The sequence below is a fragment of the Typopeltis vanoorti genome, chromosome 19 (assembly GCF_054136105.1).
Source record: "Typopeltis vanoorti isolate ZY-2024b chromosome 19, IOZ_Tvanoo_1.0, whole genome shotgun sequence".
In the NCBI taxonomy this organism is placed as follows: domain Eukaryota; kingdom Metazoa; phylum Arthropoda; class Arachnida; order Uropygi; family Thelyphonidae; genus Typopeltis; species Typopeltis vanoorti.
The window spans coordinates 80667991-80684576 of NC_143567.1; positions in this window are offsets into that span (position 1 = coordinate 80667991).

The following is a 16586-nucleotide window of genomic DNA, read 5'->3' on the forward strand; positions in this document are numbered from 1 at the left end:
TGGCTCTGTACTTTATATATTTCATAACTTCTCTCACTCGTATTCTCGCGATATAATTTCCACAACATAGTCATGTTGTGGATCGTTTGTTTGATAAGGTTGCGCATCCATTTCATTCCCTACCTATTTATTCTTTGAACTCTAGGGATATATATATTCAGATTCCGCCCCATTTAAGCACTTTTTCGAAGATTCCCATGCATTGTTGACATTTTTCCCATTCCATAACTGATACCATGGGAACAAAGATAGTAATCTCCTTCTTCTTCTCTTCCGTCTAAGACGGGCTGAGCCTTAGGATCTACCAGTTTTCTCTATTCTTGCTGTTCGAAAAAGTTCCTTATAAGTTCTGCATCCCGAAATGTTCTTTATTAATTTCAACTAGGTAATTCTTGGTCTTCCGGGTCTTGGTCTTCTTTTTTCATTTGAAAATATATTGATTAGGACGTTAAGTAATCTGTCTGCGTCCATGCATACAGTGTGGCCAAACCATCTAAGTTGTTGTTTTCTAATTTTTTCTATTATTGTTTTTTATACGATAATTCTTGTCTGACTGTGCTGTTTGTTTTCTTTTCTATCCAACTTGTTCTATTTATTTTTCTTAAACATTTCATTTCAAATGCCAGCAGTTATTTCTTCTCTTTTTTCTTAAGTCTCCAAGCTTCTGCTCCAGAGATAGCTGTTGGTATAATTAATTGATTTATATAATTTGATTTTGGCTTGCTTGGATATCTTGTTTGTTTTCCAGATTTTCTGTAATTTTCCCATGGTGGTCTATCCTATCGCTATTCTGTGTTTGACTGTTTCGTGTTCATCTATTGTTTCTGTTAGTTTTGATCCAAGATATATGAAATTGTCAACTTCTTCTCTTTGTTCTCTACTAACGGTGGCTGTGATGGTAGTTTTGTTCGTACCTATTTTCATCACTTTTGTCTTTTGTATATTTATTATTATTATTATTATTATTATTATTATTATTATTATTATTATTATTATTATTATTATTATTATTATTATTATTATTATTATTATTTTAACGGTGTCTCCATGGAGTCAAAAGACTCTTCGCGGGAGACACGACATTGACACACTAACCATTATTTACACAATACCTGTCATACCTCTCCTTAAATTCATTCACAGTTGAAGCATTCACAACAGGTTCTGGCAAAGCATTCCACCCATTCACAACCCTCCAAGTAAAAAATCTAGTCCTAACACCCTTGTTAACCACACTCTTACACAATCTCCAGGGATGGCCCCTCGTTCTCTCACATCCTGCATTGGTCTTAAGAATATCATCAGTATCAATCCTGTAAAATCCCTTTAACAATTTAAATACCTCTATCATATCTCCTCTCATACGTCTATCAGCTAGTTTTTGGAGCCCACAGATCATCAATCTATCCTCATAGGGAACATCCCACAGACCTGCAACAATCTTTGTAACCCGCCTCTGAATCCTCTCTACCACTTCCGCATCACCAAGAAATCCTGGCGACCAGATTTGTGCACAATAGTCCAAATGCGGCCTTATTAATGCCTTATAGAGTGGAATAATAACTTCCCTATCCCTGCTTGTTAGTGGGTTCCTCAACAACCATGTAATTTGATGTGATGTTTTGGCAATCTTAGCAATATGCCCTTTAAACTTAAGTTCTCTGTCCACAATAACTCCCAAGTCTCTTGTCTCATCAACTTCCTGCAGTTCAGTTCCGTTAATATAGTAAACAGCATGAGATGTCATCCTCCCGAAGTGCATCATCTTACACTTAGCCACGTTGAACTGACAGCCATTTACCTCAGTCCATCGCGTCAGCCTATTTAAGTCATCCTGTAAAATATCCACATCATTTGAATTGATTATCGCTCTTCCCAATTTTGCATCATCAGCAAACAAGTGGATATTTCCATTCAAGTTATTTCCAATATCATTGATGTACGAATTAAACAATAGAGGACCAAGAACTGAGCCCTGAGGTACATCACTAGTCACTTGCCTTTTCCTGGACTCAGCTCCTCCGTAAACCACTCTTTGATATCTGTACGCCAGCCATCCTTTAATCCAAATCACCATCTTCGGATCCAAACCCATTTGCTCTAATTTGTGTAACAGAGTTACATGTGGAATCCTGTCAAAACCTTTGCAAAGTCAAGCAGTATCACTGAGTACGGATTTCCTTTATCCAACTCCACTGTTACTTTATTATAGAACGTAAGCAAATTACTTAGGCAAGACCTACCCTTCACAAAACCATGTTGCCCCTTATAAAGTATCATATTGCTGTCCACCCAGTCCTGAATTCTAATTTTAACTAATTTCTCCAAAATCTTAGCCACCACTCCAGATATATTGATTGGTCTATAATTTGCAACATCAGTCTTAGAGCCTCCCTTGTGCAATAGAACTATTTTCCCCTCTTTCCACTCTATTGGCACTTTACCAGAACTGAGGCTTAAATTAAACATCCTGGTTAGAGGAGTTGCTAATTCTCTTGCACATTCTCGTAACACATTGGCCGATATGCCATCTAACCCAAGGCAGTGTTAGCATTAAGATTCTTTAATATATTAAGCACCTCAATTTCATCTATCTCTATACTCTCATCAGTCAATGGCACATCTGACATTGCACTATCACTACGAAGATGGTACACTTTTGCGAAATGATCACTAAGCAACTCAACTATTTGATTAGCTTCAGTAATTTCCTTACCAACAACACTTTTTAAAGTAATCTTTCCATGGATATTCTTACTTTTACTAGCCACATTTTATTGTCATGTCATATGTTTTACAGGTTTCATTTAGCTTGTTGATCAACTTTTGTAGTTCATTTGGGGTTCTTGCAATAATGACGAGATCATATGCATATCTGATATTATTTTCTGGGCACATTTTCTATTGCCTTCTTTACAATTTCTTCTAGATATATGTTGAATATATCTAGAAGAAGGCATGGGGATAATGGGCATCCTTACATTACTCCTTTTTGGATCTCTATGGGTTCTGTTGTGAGTGTGTCCTTTTAATTATTGCATTTGTCTTAGAGTAATATTTTATGAGAAACTGTATTATATATTTATCTATTGCTTTTTCTAGTAGAACTTTAAGAAGGATTTCTCCATTGATACTATCGAAAGCTTGTTTAAAGTCCACAAGAGAACAATATAGTTTTTTATGGTCTTCCCAGATGACCTCTGCTAATTGGTGCAATCCGAAAATCTGGTCTATTGTTGAATAGTTTCCTCGGAAACCAGCTAGTTCTATAAGTTCTTCATAGGTAGGCTGACCATATTTCCGTGAGACGAAAACGGGACATTGGGATGGCAAAAATGCTACGAGGGTATATAATATTCTGTACTCATGAAAAAGTAAGACGATAAAAAAAGTTTTATTGATAAATATATTGAGTTTACCATTATTCTTCAGCGACAGAACCCATACAAAAATTTAGGTAGATGTAGAGGGGGGGGGGACTGTATTTCATCACGATCGTACCATGAATATCTCTCCAATGAAGTGAGCTTACGTAGCAAATTTCGTTCTTTCACTTATCATAAAACTTCTTACAATCAGTGATACAATTTTGTCTTACAACTAACATAGCCCCCATTGTCTCAACAGTTAATCTAGATTTCTCCTGTGACCACATACTGTTCATAACAGGAAATATTCTCTCAACAGGTGCTGTACTTCTTGGAAGAAAGAATAAACTGTACAATATTACAAAGACTTGAAAGTGTAGGCGTTTTTCGCTCATATTAGAAAAAGTATGTACCCTTCTATAAGATACAAGTTTTCTTTATTCCATCTATCCAACTGCCTCAGAATTATATATATTATGAAGATCCAATGATTGAATACACGAATTTCTTCTGGTTCTGTGCGTGTGATGAGTTCCTCGTTCAGGCCGTCCTGTATTTCCTTCCATTCGGGTGTATTCCTTAGTAGCACCCTGGGTTGGCCATCTAGGGGTTGCAATGAGTGCAATGCACTCGGGGCCCCACAATCGAGTGGGCACAGTCGGTACACATTTGCCGAAACGTATTTTTTTTTTATTTTTCTTCTAATTTTGCTTATAACTAAAGGGATTTCATCGACAGGATTTTATGGCCCCCGGTAATAATAATATCTCTGTGTTTCTCTATTATATTAGTTTTTGCTTAACCCTTTTGATGCGTTTATGCAGTGTATAAAAATTAACAAACACGATTTCATTTTTACCCTAAAATGCCTATTTCATCTTTAGTTTTTTTCTAATCTGTTACACATTTATATCATTTAGCTCGTTATCGAAACCGTTGAAAAAATATTTATTATATTCTTTATATATGGTTAATCTAGAGCAGGGATGGACAACCCTTCACATGCCTGCCAAACGTGGCACGTCAATGAATTTTTTTTTTTTCTGGCACGCAAACCAGGGCTCATCTTAAAAAATAATTAAATAAAAAAATACATTTCAAACATCTTCGCTGACACATTTTAACTTAATATAATACAATTTTATTAAGTACAGTTATACCAAATAAAAATGCAATAATTAATTAAACTCTACCAACTGTTTCATAATCATCATCATCATCATACGTATCAAGGATTTAGGCCTAGCATGGCCTGTTCCGGCCTTAGAAGTCATCGTTGAATCGTTTAAGAAGACGTCCTGGTTTTCTTTTTCCTAATGGCTTGTACTTTAAGGCTTGTTTCGGTAATCTTTCTGTTTTCATTCTTTGAACGTGTTCCATCCATTTATGTTTATATTATTATTATTCTTATTATTATTTTAACGGTGTCTCCATGGAGTCAAAAGACTCATCGCGGGAGACCCGACATTGACACACTAACCATTATTTACACAATACCTGTCATACCTCTCCTTAAATTCATTCACAGTTGAAGCATTCACAACCAGTTCTGGCAAAGCATTCCACCCATTCACATTCACAACCCTACAAGTAAAAAATCTGGTCCTAACACCCTTGTTAACCACACTCTTGCACAATCTCCAGGGATGGCCCCTCGTTCTCTCACATCCTGCATTGGTCTTAAGAATATCATCTGTATCAATCGTGTAAAATCCCTTTAACAATTTAAATACCTCTATCATATCTCCTCTCCTACGTCTATCAGCTAGTTTTTGGAGCCCACAGATCTTCAATCTATCCTCATAGGGAACATCCCACAGACTTGCAACAATCTTTGTAACCCGCCTCTGAATTCTCTACCACTTCCGCATCACCAAGAAATCCTAGCGACCAGATCTGTGCGCAATAGTCCAAATGCAGCCTTATTAATGCGTTATAGAGTGGAACAATAACTTCCCTATCCCTGCTTGTTAGTGGGTTCCTCAACAACCATGTAATTTGATGTGATGTTTTGGCAATCTTAGCAATATGCCCTTTAAACTTAAGTTCTCTGTCCACAATAACTCCCAAGTCTCTTATCTCATCAACTTCCTGCAGTTCAGTTCCGTTAATATAGTAAACAGCATGCGATTTCATCCTCCCGAAGTGCATCACCTTATACATAGCCACGTTGAACTGACAGCCATTTACCTCAGTCCATCGCGTCAGCCTATTTAAGTCATCCTGTAAAATATCCACATCATTTGAATTGATTATCGCTCTTCCCAATTTCGCATCATCAGCAAACAAGTGGATATTTCCATTCAAGGTATTTCCAATATCATTGATGTACAAATTAAACAATAGAGGACCAAGAAATGAGCCCTGAGGTACACCACTAGTCACTTGCCTTTTCCTGGACTCAGCTCCTCCGTAAACCACTCTTTGATATCTGTCCGCCAGCCATCCTTTAATCCAAATCACCATCTTCGGATCCAAACCCATTTGCTCTAATTTATGTAACAGAGTTCCATGTGGAATCCTGTCAAAAGCCTTTGCAAAGTCAAGCAGTATCACTGAGTAAGGATTTCCTTTATCCAACTCCACTGTTACTTTATTATAGAACGTAAGTAAATTACTTAGGCAAAACCATGTTGCCCCTTATAAAGTATCATATTGCTCTCCATCCAGTCCTGAATTCTAATTTTAACTAATTTCTCCAAAATCTTAACCACCACTCCAGATATACTGATTGGTCTATAATATGCAACCTCAGTCTTTTAGCCTCCCTTGTGCAATGGAACTATTTTCCCCTCTTTCCACTCTATTTTTTAATTTTTTCTATTACTTGTTCTTGGTTTAATTCTTTCATAATATCTTCGTTTCTTTTGTGATCAAATAGGGTATACTTTGCAGTTTTTCTCATAAACTTCATTTCTGCTGTTGATAATCTTTTTTTGTCTTTTTGTTTTATTGTCCAGATTTCGCTTCCATACATTAAGACAGGTAAGGCTAATGTATTGTGTACTTTTAGCCTGGTTTGTTTTTGAAATAGGTTTGGTTACGCTACCGGCCAAGACGTCTATAGACGTTCACTTTATCATGGATGCGAAGTGCTTATTAAAATTGTAATATCATTGTTATAACAATGAAATATATGGTGGATACGAAGCGTATGCGGATGCGTATTTGATCCACAACGGCCGGTAAGGTGGTTAATTACACCTGTTATTTTTAAATATTTTGCAATTTTTACGTTTATATCTTTTTCATTTTCATATGTGATCACGCATCCTAGGTAGTTAAATGAATTCACCTGTTCTAAGATCTTGTTATCTATTATTATTTTTGTTCTTGCCGGATCTTGTCCTTTAAAGGCCATAGTTTTTGATTTTTCTGTTGATATTAGTTTCTGTTTCTGTAATTTCTGTTTAATAAGTAATAGGAAAATTAGAAACAAACATCCTATTTCCAAGCCATCAATATATCACCGCGATATACTGATGTACAAGAGTTTTGTCCAGTTCAGTTGTTGCATTATTCGTCAGGCATCCAGACGTGGCGTGACTCCTTTACCATCATTTGATATATCGTTTCATGTTTCGTAAAGAACGTATCCGTTTTCTATAGTGTATTTGGATTTTATTAAATCGTAAGTCATTAAAATGTGCATTGGATGTATGTATTGTCAATTAATATGTTTTACCTATTAGATATAAAAACAAAATTCCTTTATACTGATTTTCGGAAATTAAAGTTTTCAGTTTTTTTCGTAAAATCCCCGCATATATTGCAATTGCTATTTCCTGCCTAGAGAGCAGTTTCCTTGTGTGCATCCTACCCAAATAACACCATCTGCTTTCCCATTATTTCAAGCAAAATTTAGTAGTGATTTTCAAGACTTGAGATACTAAATGAACAACCCTTCACGAATGACTAATGAACAGACAGCTATGGTACCAGGCCAGTAAAGATATGTGCATACATGATTGGTGCAGTATTAACAAAAGATCGCGCGAGTCAAAGATAAAAGTCAGCAGACAATTTTTGAATTGAAATGCGAATTCTCTTGAACCAAATTCAATATCTGAAAGTGCCATAACAATATTCACTATATATTTTCTAGCTTTAACACGTTTACGAATTTTAACACTTTCTGTTGATTTTTATTGTTGCTCTGCATTTGAGCTGGAGGGACAGACTCCCACACATCTAGTTTTTAGTGTTTGCCAGTGCAACATATGGTTTTGCTTGTGGCTAAATAGCATAGTTTTGGGGGAAGGGACATGCGATTCATTAGTTAGTGCCTTTATCCCAGCTGTCTCTAATTGCACTATTTGTTGAGAAATATATTACACAGACTGCAAATGTTTGTACCTTATTCAGTGATACAATAAAACGACCTGCTTTTACTGACGTCTGCAGACTTATTGGCTAGTATGGAAGGCGCGTGGTTTGCCACGGGAAGCGAGTCACTATTGCCATGAGGTGAACGTGATTAAGCTTTTTTTTTTTTTTCTGTGCGAGGTTACGCGAAACTTTTCAATTTCTTTTTTCACAAAGTAAAATCAGGGGTGTGAGTTATACGCGAGGACCAGTTATATTCCAGTAAATACGGTAAGTTATTTTTAATGCTATTTGAAATGTATTATCAATATTTAGAATTATGAAGCTTTATCTGCACGTGATTAGATCTCAACTGCGTTAATTTCAACTTAGTTTATAGTGATAGATAAGGGTGAAACTGATGTACTGAAGTAAACAAACGAAAAAAATAAACATATTCCTTGAGTGTTTCTAAAATTTTGTAATATTGTAAAAAGTATGTACATATTTAACTTTTTGTTAATTCATGGGATAAAAATATTTAATATTATTTACTTATTCGACAGGCAAAGCCTAACCCATAATGTCCATGCCAAGAAAGTATCCCTCTGGGTATCAAAAAAGGAAATCAGCAGAAAAGAAAAAAGAAGAAAAGCAAAATCTCAAAAAGTCACAAGTAGATTTGTTTTCATGGCTACAAAATAAATCTGACAACGAAATTGCTACGACTTCAGCAGTTGCGATTCAAACTTCAAGAAAAAAAAAAGAAAAAAAAACTCCAAACAAGCTACACAACTTTTCAACGAAAATGTAGAAACTGTGGGATTCGTCGAAAAAGACGCGTCTGATTATACAAACATTTTGAATACAGCAAATAACGAAGAAAATAATAACGATGGTGATCAAGTGAATATAAATGATCCAGGTTTGTGGCCAAATAATATAACTGATAAATTTAGATTATTTTGCGTTAAAACTGGACTTAAACAACATCATCAAGACGCATTCGTTAAGAATGTTGAAGGTAGATAATTTCCTATATCGTACTATTTTTAAAAAATGCCAAATGGTGAAACTCAGCTTCGCAGCTGATTAGTTTACTCAAAAGCTCAAGACTCAGTATTTTGCTTTTGTTGTGTATTATTTTCCAAAAGAAGAGGAAAAGATCAATCAACACGATTTATATATGGTTTTAATAAATGGAGAAAACTGTCCTGTAATTCGAGATCATGAGCTTTTTGTTGGTTACTTTAATTCTTTTATTGCTTTGCAAGAATTATTAAAAAGGCTTAATTTATGTTCGACTCATTTGTTCTGACTGTTGACAGAACAAATCAAATTAATATAAATAAAGAAACGGAACATCTAAAATTACTTTTCCAAAGAATTGTAGATGTAATTCTATTTTTAGCAAGAAATCTGTCATTTCGAGGATCCCATGAAACAATAGGAACGCTGAATAATGGAAATTTTTTAAGTTTAATAGAATTGTTAAGTAAATATGATCCTGTGCTAATGGATCATGTAAACATAATTAAAAATACGAAAAAAAGAATTGTGCATCATTTGGCGCATAGATTTCAAGAGGAAATTATTACTGCATCAGGTAATGAAGTCCTTAATAAAATTAAAGACGATATAAAAGCATCCATATATTACAGTATCCAAATGGATTGTACTCCTGATATTTCTCACAAGGAACGAACTTCAATAATTATTAGATATGTAAATTTTGTAGACAAAAAATTAATTATAAATGAGTCATTTATAGGATTTATTGAAATAACTGATGTGACACTGGTGAAGGACTAGCAAATTCGCTTTTAAAAAGAATAGGTGAGCTTGATTTAGATATTACGAATTGTAGAGGGCAAGCATACGATTACGGTAGCAATATGAAGGGAACATATAAAGGCGTACAGTCTAGAATAATTAGTTTAAACCCTCATGCAATTTATTTACCTTGCTTATCACATTCTTTTAATTGATAATTTGTGATGCTGCTTCCAGTAGTATATATTGTAAAAATTTTTCGGAATATTGCAATGTTTATACTGTGTATTTTCTGCATCTACAGAAAGGTGGAAAATTATACAAAAGCATTTAAATATTACGCTTAAACCATTATGTGATACTCGATGGGAAGCCAAAATAGATGCAGTCAAAGCAGTGTATACACAGTTCGAACAAACTTATAATGCCTTAGAAGAATTTATTGGTGCAATTAAAGATAACACAGCAGTATCCGAAGCTAAAAGTCTACTAGATTCATTACAAGAAATGCTATTTATTTTAAGCTTATCGGCGTGGTTTACAATATTGTCAAAAATTAATAGTATCAACAAACTATTTCAAGCAAAACCAATTGTTCTGGACTCTGTTTTTAATTTAGTGAATAAAATTAAAAATGAAATCCAAATTAAGATTAAAATTTAACACATTTTTAGACGACGCAAAAATGATAGCACGAAACTTGAATATTTCCGAAGACTTCCCTGAAAAAAGAATTCGAAAAAGAAAAATATTATTTTCTGAACTAGCAGAAGATGAAGTTTTACTAAACCCGGTAGAGGAATTTAGATGTCACATTTTCAACGTTGTGATTGATACTGTTATTGTACAAATAGATGAGAGATTTAAAAATATACCCAATGTTATTTCTTATTTTAAATTAATCACTGATATAAAAACATTAGAAAAAAATGAACTAGAAAACCGCTCAAGCGATTTTGTAAAATATTATAGTAAAGATGTAAATGAAGACTTAATCCAGGAAATTGATTTGTTACGAGAATTGATCTCGGACCAAAAAAAAATGTAAATAACGCGCAAGACATATTATTATTATTATTATTATTATTATTATTATTATTATTATTTTAACGGTGTCTCCATGGAGTCAAAAGATTCATCGCGGGAGACCCGACATTGACACACTAACCATTATTTACACAATACCTGTCATACCTCTCCTTAAATTCATTCACAGTTGAAGCATTCACAACCAGTTCTGGCAAAGCATTCCACCCATTCACATTCACAACCCTACAAGTAAAAAATCTGGTCCTAACACCCTTGTTAACCACACTCTTGCACAATCTCCAGGGATGGCCCCTCGTTCTCTCACATCCTGCATTGGTCTTAAGAATATCATCAGTATCAATCCTGTAAAATCCCTTTAACAATTTAAATACCTCTATCATATCTCCTCTTCTACGTCTATCAGCTAGTTTTTGGAGCCCACAGATCATCAATCTATCCTCATAGGGAACATCCCACAGACCTGCAACAATCTTTGTAACCCTCCTCTGAATCCTTTCTACCACTTCCGCATCACCAAGAAATCCTGGCGACCAGATCTGTGCACAATAGTCCAAATGCGGCCTTATTAATGCCTTATAGAGTGGAATAATAACTTCCCTATCCCTGCTTGTTAGTGTGTTCCTCAACAACCATGTAATTTGATGTGATGTTTTGGCAATCTTAGCAATATGCCCTTTAAACTTAAGTTATCTGTCCACAATAACTCCCAAGTCTCTTATCTCATCAACTTCCTGCAGTTCAGTTCCGTTAATATAGTAAACAGCATGCGATTTCATCCTCCCGAAGTGCATCACCTTACACTTAGCCACGTTGAACTGACAGCCATTTACCTCAGTCCATCGCGTCAGCCTATTTAAGTCATCCTGTAAAATATCCACATCATTTGAATTGATTATCGCTCTTCCCAATTTTGCATCATCAGCAAACAAGTGGATATTTCCATTCAAGGTATTTCCAATATCATTGATGTACAAATTAAACAATAGAGGACCAAGAAATGAGCCCTGAGGTACACCACTAGTCACTTGCCTTTTCCTGGACTCAGCTCCTCCGTAAACCACTCTTTGATATCTGTCCGCCAGCCATCCTTTAATCCAAATCACCATCTTCGGATCCAAACCCATTTGCTCTAATTTATGTAACAGAGTTCCATGTGGAATCCTGTCAAAAGCCTTTGCAAAGTCAAGCAGTATCACTGAGTAAGGATTTCCTTTATCCAACTCCACTGTTACTTTATTATAGAACGTAAGCAAATTACTTAGGCAAGACCTACCTTTCACAAAACCATGTTGCCCCTTATAAAGTATCATATTGCTGTCCACCCAGTCCTGAATTCTAATTTTAACTAATTTCTCCAAAATCTTAACCACCACTCCAGATATATTGATTGGTCTATAATTTGCAACATCAGTCTTAGAGCCTCCCTTGTGCAATGGAATTGCCATGTATATTAAATAATAGTTATAATGAACTATTTCCAAATGTACTAACTGTATTGAAAATTTAATTTACGTTACCAGTTGCTATAGTAGCAAGTGCAGAGCGTTCTTTTAGCAAATTAAAATCGATAAAGTATTATGTTCGGTCAAGTATGTGCAAAGAACGCTTAAATGCACTTGCTGTATTAAGCATCGAAAAGGAAATTGCCAAAAATTGTAATTTTTCGGATATGATTAATGACATAGCAAAAAAAAAAAAAAATCGCATATTTAAATAAATACATATTAAGCAATATACGTGTTAGTAAAATTATGCCCCTAAATAGTAAACCTGTTTATTTTTTTTATTACTTTAAACAGTAATTAATTGTAAATAGTTTTTGTCGCTAGTTGGTGAGCCAGGTTACTTTTGTCTGTGTTAAATATTTATTTATTTTAATTATTTAATACTTTTCTTTTGTGAACTTTTTGTGTTTACTGAACACAAAACTTTTGTTTTGTTTACTGAACACAAAACTTTTGTTTTGTGTTCAGTAAACGTTATGTTAACCTGTTATATTTCGAATGTGTTTTTTTGTTTTACTGTGCCAAAATCATTTGCAGGTAAGAGGTTTTACAATACGTTTATTTCGAATCCTTTAATTTTTACCTTTGAAAAATATTTTAGCGCCCCAAAAGGTTTCTTGCACTCGGGTAGAGAAGGCCGGACCTGGTAGCATCCACTTGAACTTCTCAGTGTTTCCTAAAACTGCACTTTCACTGAAGTTGACATATTCTAAGCTGGTTTCATAGAAATTCTTAACTACCTCAAAATACTTATCTTCATTAATTTCTCTTGAATCTACTAATATTTTCAGTTGTTTTTTGAGCTGATGTTTTTAACTAAAGCCAGAGTCTTTTCAACATCCTTATGTTTCTGGCTACGTAGATGTTGGTTGATGTCGCTTCTGCCTCCATGAGCAATGGAAAAATGGACATTACAATGTTGGCATACCACTTTGTTCCATCAATAAAATTCATCACTACACAGCTTTTCCAGTTTAATAAATTTGAATTTTTCTGGATATCGTCATTAAAACTGCAGTTTCGCCTCTTTGACATTTCAAGGATAGATTTAAAGCTTTAAAAAATATGAAATTTAAACCACCACTACCACCATTGAATAACAAAACCACCGGTTAGCATACAGGCAAAACAAAGACTAACGCTAAAGCAGAACAGACACCGGGTCTGAAACGTGCAAGTGTTGCCACCATGTTTTTTTTTTTTTTCTCTCTCTCTGAATAAATCACTGCAAATATCGATATTTAGTATCGAACAATGCGACTCCATGGACATACAAATTACTGATATCCATGATATTGATATACGATTATAGGTTATGAATAATAATTTATGATTGACCAATATTAAAGGATATATTTATAGTTTTTATTAAAACGACGGGATGGCCTGGAAATATGAAAAAATCGGTACTGTCCCGTTCAAAACGGTACGTATGGTCAGCCTATTCATAGATGTTTTTAATAATCTATTTTGTATAATTCTTATGAATATTTTATAAGAATTATACAAATGTGGGAGAGTAAATTGATTGGTCTGTAGATTCTGCAGTGTCTTTTGTTTCTTTTCTTGTATATTGGGATGATCTTTCCAGTTCTCCAGTCATTTGGAATCTCTCCTGTTTCTAGTATTTTATTGAATAGGGTTGTTAAATATTGTATTGATGTGCTGTCTCCATATAACCAGAGTTCAGCAGGGATAATATCAATGCCTGGTGCTTTATTGTTTTTCATCTGTTTTATTGCATAACTTCTTCTTTTAAAAATTTTGGGTGGTCATTATTTTCTTCTGTTGGCATTGTAGTTTTGTTTCCTTGGTGAATGATAGTCTTAAAATGGTTTGAGCCGATGTTTCTTATATTTTCAATATTCCCGGTTTCATTCATCTTGTTTATCATTGTTACTGCTTTTGCTGAGAATTTCTTTGTAATTTCTCTTATAGTGTCATGCAAGACTTTTAGGTTTGTTTGTTGGTATGCTTCTTGTCATTTCTTGGTTTTTTCTTCTAACCATTTTTCTTTGGATTTTTTGCACAGGTTGTCAGCATTATTTGTTACTCTGAATTTTTCTCTATTCTCTTCAGTGTTTTAATTAGAAGAAACACACGTATAAACCACAGTGAAAATTATTTAATTGTAAATATTTCATCCTATGTATCTTAGGACATCATCAGTACAGTATTTAAACAAAATTAGGAATAACATACAGTTAGGGCGCATGATTACAATAGAATCTCATGAAAACGTGCATAACGTGCTAAAGTCGTACAAAAAAAAAAAAAAAAAAAAAAGCCTACATTCTCAGGTCGCTACATTCACAATTCATCTGCTCATCATCCATCTCAGAAATCTGGCATTATTAAATCACTAGTTTCCAGAGCACACAAATTCTGCTCCTCTGAAGAATCTTTAAACCAGGAATTAGAAGTTATCAAAAATACAGCCATCCTAAATGGATATAATCCCAAAACAACTCAAAAAATCATCAGTCACTTCTGCATACATCAAACCAGACAGGAAGAAGTGCATATGATTCCCATACCTTACGTTAAAGGCATCTCAGAACGTCTTTCTAAAATTATGAAGAAATACAATTTTGAAACTACTTACAAACCTATCAACCAAATTTACAACTTATTACCTTCTCCTAAGGACAAATTCTCACCCTTGATGTTACCTGGTGTTTATGAGATTCCATGCTCATGCAAATTATCTTACTTTGGACAGACAGGTAGGTCTGTTCAGAAACGCATCTCGGAACATCAAGACCACATTCGTCTTCTTAAACCGCAGAAATCTGGCCTCTCTCAACACGGAATTGAAAATCCAAACCATAGGATCCATTGGGAAAAGGCTAAACTTTTACATAGATCTTTATTTAAACATGAACGTTTATACAAAGAAAGTTCTGAAGCCCTACTATACAGACCAAACCTAAACCGCAACGACGTTCTTACTATTCCTAAAGTATGGGAAATTATCATACAAAATTGTGTTAAATAATTAACATTTTTTTTTTTGTACTACTTTAGCACGTAATGCACGTTTTCATGAGATTCTATTGTAATCATGCGCCCTAAATGTGTTATTCCTAATTTTGTTTAAATACTGTACTGATGATGTCCTAAGATACTTAGGATGAAATATTTACAATTAAATAATTTTCACTGTGGTTTATACTTGTGTTTCTTCTAATTATGAACGCACCACAGGTTTCGTTATTTAAAAAAAAAACAAAAAAACTTCAGTGTTTTGCTAGATTACAAGTATTTTGGTCAGTGTTTTCTTCTATAGTAGCTAGGATTTCTTGGGTTATGCATCGTTCGTTTATTTTGGATTTGGTACCTAGAACGTCTTTTGCAATTGATAATACTGTTTCTTTTCATTCTTCCCAGTATTTACCGCTGTTCTGAAAGATGGAGGGTTTTAATTTCAAGGACATCTGTTCTACAAATTGACTTCTTTGCTTTTAATTTTGATAGGTTGATTGATGTTTTATTATTTTCTGATGTTGTTTTTCCTGTTCAATTTTATCTTCACTTTGGCAGTTAATATTTCGTGGTCAGTGTCGAAATCAAAGCTTCTTAATGTTCGTACATTATTTACTGATCCTTTCCATTGTTTGTTTATGTCGATATAGTCCATGCAGTTATTCATGTTACTATCTGGGGATTCTATGTATATTTATTATTAGGGCGTTGATAGAACAATATGTTTGCAATCATTAGATCGTTTGCTTTACAGATGTGGAGTAAATGTTCTCCTTTGTCATTAAGCTCTCGGTATCCAAATTTCCCCATCACATTTTTTTTTTTTGTCTGCTGTGAACTGAACTGTCGTCTTTTAGCATTAAAATCTCCCATCACTATCATGAGTTCTCTGTGTTTTGAATTATCTATTTTCTGTTGTAGTTCTTCATAGAAATTTTTTTCTTCCTCTGAATGGTTACTGACTGGTGCATATATTTGGATTATTTTAATTATTTGGCCTTTTTCTTTTGCTTGAAATTTGGCTGTGATTATTCTGGGTGACACTGGTTTTATTTCAATTACCGAGTATGCAGGTTTCTTCTCAATTAACAATGTAACTCCTTCTCTGTGTGTGTTATCTTTTCTTCCTGAGAAGTATAGTCTTCCTTCTGATAAATCCATCTCCGCACCACTTTGTCTCTGATAAACCTAAAATACTCGATTTAAGTCTTTTTAAATTTTCCTGGACTAACTGCAATTTTCCATGTCGGTATAATGATCTTCTGTTGAGGATGGCTACATTTTTCAAGTCCTTTGCTGACCACATCGCTGATTTCTCACCTACTCTATGTGGTTTTCTTTGAGTAGGTGCGTCGGCTGTCCCACACGCAGTAGCACTATCTCGGTTTCTAGACTTTCTCTGGCAAATGGAAGTTACTGGCATAATAATGTAGCCAACTTGCCATGCCTCTGCTACATCCTTTGGTCCGCGGCTCTTTTTCTTTATTCAGAGCATCCCTTTTGGGTTTCTTCCATGCACCATCTAGGAAACGCGCATTGTAAGAGTGTGGTCTCCCCAAATAATCTCTTAAGGTGACATAATTTCCAGCTTTGTAGTTCA